Source organism: Rhinoraja longicauda, chromosome 39 (assembly GCF_053455715.1).
Source record: "Rhinoraja longicauda isolate Sanriku21f chromosome 39, sRhiLon1.1, whole genome shotgun sequence".
Classification (NCBI taxonomy): Eukaryota; Metazoa; Chordata; class Chondrichthyes; order Rajiformes; family Arhynchobatidae; genus Rhinoraja; species Rhinoraja longicauda.
This window is the reverse complement of record NC_135991.1, coordinates 12,501,930-12,507,810: the sequence shown is the minus strand read 5'-3', so window position 1 is coordinate 12,507,810 and position 5,881 is coordinate 12,501,930.

Genomic DNA, 5,881 nt, shown 5'->3' with positions numbered 1-5,881 from the left:
CCCCCAGACCCCCACACACCTGACCCCAGGCCCTCTCAAATCTGACCCCCAGCCGCCCTCACATCTGACCCAATGACCCGCCCAATATTTGACCCAAAGCCCCATCACACACCTGGCCACCATACCCCCACACACCTGACCAACTGACACACAGCCTCCGCACACACCTGACCCGCAGCCCCCCACACACCTGGCCCCCATTCCCCCACAAATCTGACCCACAACCATCCAACACATCTGACCCACTAACAACCCCAACATTTGACCCAAAGTCCCATCTCATACCTGACTCCCCCCCTCCCCAAACACCTGACATGGATAAAAAATTGGTTGACAGACAGAAAGCAAAGAGTGGGGAGAAATGGGTCCCTTTCAGAATGGCAGGCAGTAACTAGAAGGGGTACCGCAAGGCTCGGTGCTGGGACCGCAGCTATTTACAATATACATTAATGACTTGGATGAAGCGATTAAATGTACCATTAGCAAATTTGCAGATGATACAAAGCTAGCTGGTAGTGTAAACTGTGAGGAAGATGCTATGAGGTTGCAGGGTGACTTGGACAGGTTGTGTGAGTGGGCGGATGCATGGCAGATGCAGTTTATTGTGGATAAGTGTGGAAAGGGTACCTGCCTTTAAGTTCCTGGGCACGCATATTGCTGAGGATCTCTCCTGGACCACAAACACCATAGCGGCAGTCAAAAAGGCACAGCAGCGGCTCTACTTTCTGAGGATCCTCAGGAAGAACAACCTGCAAGAGCAGCTGCTAGTGACTTTCTACCGTTGCACCATCGAGAGTGTGCTGACGTACTGTATTTCTATGTGGTACACCAGCAGCTCAGAGGCAAACAAGAAAGCCCTTCAGAGGGTCATCAACTCTGCAAAGAAAATCATTGGTTGCCCACTGCCCTCTCTAGAGGAACTTTACTCCCTCCGCTGCCTCAGCAGAGCAGCCAACATCCTGAGGGATCCTTCCCACCCTGGTCATCAGCTGCTCCAACTGCTGCCCTCTGGTAGACGGTTCAGGTCCATTACATCACGGACAAATAGACTCAAGAACAGTTTCTACCCCAGTGTCATATGTGAGCTGAACACTGCCAGACACTCACATAAAACTGAATGGAAGGAACGGAACTGATCGGAACACTGTCAGTTACTTGTCAGGAAACATAGGCCTCAATTTAATACAAGTTTACATTCTACTGCACTTATATTGTTAACATTTGCTAAACTTATTACATGTTAGAACCGACCGCACCTTATATTTAATTACATTATTTCTTTTTTTTTTTTTAAACGGCACTTGCAATATGTTAGCTCTCATTGCTGTGCAATAACTTGCTGTCTTGATTGCACTGTACACTGCCTCGACCGTATTGTAATTGTTTTGTCTATATTGTATTAGAGGTCAGTTTGTTTAATTCAGTAGATTAAGTTTAGCTTGTTATGGATAAAGGTTTATCCTTTGTATTGTCTGCTGTGTGTGATTGCATCATCTGGACTGCTTTAATTTCGCTGTACTTTGTGTAGTTACAATAAAGTTTTTTTTACAAGTTTACAAAATCTCTGGAATTCTCTGCCTCAGAAGGCAGTGGAGGCCAATTCGCCGAATGCATTCAAGAGAGAGCTAGATAGAGCTCTTAAGGATAGCGGAGTCAGGGGGTATGGGGAGAAGGCAGGAATGGGGCGCTGATTGAGAATGATGAGCCATGATCACATTGAATGGGGGTGCTGGCTCGAAGGGGCGAATGGCCTCCTCCTGCACCTATTGTCTATTGTCCATTGGCTGTTGACCCACTGACCCACAGCTCCCTCACACACCTGAACCCCACCTCCCCACATACTGACTCCTGACCCCCCCCACGCACCAGAAAGCCAATCCCCAATACATACCTGACCCCAACGCCCACACACACCTCACCTCCCGTCCCCCACACACCTGAATCCCAGCCCCGCACACAGCTGACGCTCAGCCCCCCACACGCCTGACGCCCAGAATCCCCACACACATGACCCCAGCCACTCACACACATCACCCCCAGTCCCCCCACACACCTAACCCGCTGATTCCCAGACCCCCACACATCTCACCCCCAGAGCCCCACATACCTGACTCCCAGCCCCCCACACACACCTGAACCCACCCCCGCACACACCTGACCAGCGCCGCACACACCTGATCCCATCAGCCCCCACTCGCATTGCTGACCCCAGCCCTCCCACACACTTGAACCCCAGCCCCGCACACATGTGATCTCCAGTCCGCACACACCTGACACCCACACCCCTCCAACGCACCTGGCTCCCAGCTCCCCCACACACCTCACCCCCTCAGCCCCCATACACCTGACCCAATCCCCCAACATACCTGACGTCATGCCTCCACACGCCTGAAACCCTCAGCCCCCCCACACACCTGAGCCCACCCCTCCGACTCACCTGAACTACGGTCCCGCACACACCTGATCCCTTGCCCCGCACACACCTGGCCCCAGCCCTCCAAAAAACACCTGAACCCCAGTCCCAGACACCCAGACGCCTACACGCATGACCTGAATCCCCACAAACATGACCCCAGCCCCCACACACACACATGAAACCCAGTTCCCCCACACACCTGCCCACCTGCTTCCGAGACCCTCATACACCTCACCTCCAGTCCCCCACATACGTGAGACCCAGCCCCTCGACATACCTGACCCTCAGCCCCCACACACACCAGAACCCAGCGCGGAACACACCTGACCTCCTCCCCCATGCACCTGACACCAGACCCCCCACACACGTGACCCCCTGCCCCCACACACCTTAACCTCTCCCTTCGTTGACCTCCACAGCCCCTCTGACCTCACTGACTACTACAACCGCACTCCCTCCTCCTGCCTCGACCAGCTTGCACCAATAAAAACCAAAACAGTTTCCTTCACCCACTCTGCTCCCTGGTTTACCCCTGAACTCCGAGTGATGAAAACTCATGCCCGCCAACTTGAAAGACTCCGCAACAAATCAGGTCTCACAATTCACTCCGAAGCCTACAAAGACCACATGCAGCACTAGTCACCTCACCTTCTGTCTCCTTTCTCTGTTCATTTATTTATTTACTTATTTATCTATTTATTCATTTCCCTATGTTCTCAAAATCTCTGTAAAGCGTCTTTGAGTATATGAAAAGCGCTATATAAATAAAATGCATTATTATTATTATTATTATTATTACAAAGATGCCCTCTCCCGCGCCCACTCCACCTACTACTCTCAAATAATTCACTCTGGCTCCGGAAACCCCAAAACACTCTTCTCTACAATAAACAAACTCCTCAGCCCCCTTGACACCATCTCCCAATCATTCACAGTTGACAAATGCACCACTTTCCTTTTATTCTTCCAAAGCAAAATAGACAACATCTACAGCACCTTAACCACCAACGCACCTGCTCCCCCTCAAACTACCTGCCCCCCTTATCCTGTCAGCCCCTGCCTCAGTTCTCCCCAATCTCCACCACCGACTTCTCTGACCTCTTCACAGGAATAAAAACTGCCACCTGCTCTCTGGAGTTTTGGAACGTGCTGTTGCTTCCCAACTCAAATACCACTTCTCTACCAAGAACCTGTATGAAACTTTCCAATCCGGATTCCGCTCAAACCACTGTACTGAAACTGCGCTCCTCAAAATCACAAACGACATTCTCCTCTCCTCCGACGCTGGCAACCTCAACATCCTCATCCTACTTGACCTCAGCGCCGCCTTTGACACCATAAATCACTCCATTCTCCTCACCCGACTTGAAACCTCCCTTAGTATAAGAAAATAACTGCAGATGCTGGTACAAATCGATTTATTCACAAAATGCTGGAGTAACTCAGCAGGTCAGGCAGCATCTCGGGAGAGAAGGAATGGGTGACGTTTCGGGTCGAAACCTCCCTTAACATCACCGGCACAGCCCTATCCTGGTTCAAATCTTACCTCTCTGACAGACACCAGTTCATCTCCATTAACAACTGTAAATCCCCCACCGCTCCCCTCCCCCAAGGTGTCCCCCAAGGCTCAGTCCTTGGCCCCCTCCTCTTCATCCTCTACCTGTTCCCCCTTGGTCAATTAATCCGCCGTCATAGTCTCAACTTCCACTGCTTCGCCGATGATATCCAGCTCCTCATCTCCACCAAGTCAATGTCCCCCACCACACACTCTACACTGACAAACTGCATCACTGAAATAAAATCTTGGCTTCAATCAAATTTCCTCAAACTCAATTGCAACAAATCTGAAATCATCATCATTGGTCCAAAAACGCTCACCAAATCCACCCAAAAGTTCATCCTCAACATTGATGGTCTTCCAGTATCTACTTCACCTCACATCCGGAATCTTGGAATCATCTTTGATCAAACCCTCTCCTTCGACAAACACATCAAACACATCACAAAGACAGCCTTCTTCCACCTCAAAAACATTGCCCGTCTCCGTCCATCCCTCTCCTCCACAGCTGCAGAAACGCTCATCCACGCCTTCATCGCCTCCCGTCTGGACTACTGCAACAGCCTCCTCTATGGCGCACCCTCAAAAATCATCAGTAAACTTCAATACATTCAAAACTCCGCTGCCCGTCTACTCACCCACACCCCGATCCGTGACCATATCACCCCGTCCTTTATAAACTCCACTGGCTCCCCATCCCCCAGAGAATCCAGTACAAAATCCGCCTCATAACCTACAAAGCCCTCCATAACCTGGCCCCATCCTACCTGACCGACCTCCTCCACAGGCACACTCCCACCTGCACCCTCCGCTCTGCTGCTGCCAATCTCCTATCCCACCACATCCGGACCAAACTCAGTTCCTGGGGGGACAGGGCTTTCTCCATCGCTGCTCCCACCCTATGGAACTCACTACCCCAAACCGTTAGAGACTCCTCCACACTCACCACATTCAAAACATCGCTGAAGTCTCACCTGTCCAGTACTGCCTTCAACCACTGAAGGTCACCTCACCTTCTGTCTCCTTTCTCTGTTCGTTTATTTATTTACTTATTTACTTATTTATCTATTTATTCATTTCCCTATGTTCTCTAAATCTCTGTAAAGCGTCTTTGAGTATATGAAAAGCGCTATATAAATAAAATGCATTATTATTATTATTAACCCCACTCCACACACACCTGGCCCCTGATCCCCAAGAACCGCACACACATGACACCCAGCCTCCCCGCACACCTGACCACTTCAGCCCCCCACAGACCTGACTCCCAGCCCCCAACACACCTGACCTCAGCCCTCCACATACCTGACCCACTCAGCTTTCCACACAACTGACCCCCACACCTCCGATACACGTGAACCCCATCCCCGCACACACTTGACCCTCAGCCCTCCCAAACATCTGAACCATAGCCCCCACAAACGGGACACCCAGCCTACCACACACATGACACCCTGCCCCCAACACATTTGACCTCATCCCGCCACACACCTGACCACTCCGACATACCTGAACCCCAGCTGTGCACACACGACCCACAGCCCTCCCCACACCCCGATCCCAGATCACCTGACCTCAGCCCTCCACACAACTGACCGCCTGAGCCCCCCACAGCCCTGACCCCCAGCCCCCCTCACAACTGCCCCGCGCAGCCCCCCAAACACATGACCCCAGCCCCCCACACACCTCACCTCCAGTCCCCCACATAGGTCACCCCATCCCCACACATGCTAACCCCAGCCCCGCACACACCTGAACTCCAGCGCCGCACACACCTGTCCCTCTCAGCACTCCCCTCTACATTGATGACCCCAGCCCCCCATATACCTTCCTCCCAGCCCGCACCCACCTGACCCCATGACCCAACACACCTGCCGTCAGCACTCCACACATCTGATACCCTCAGC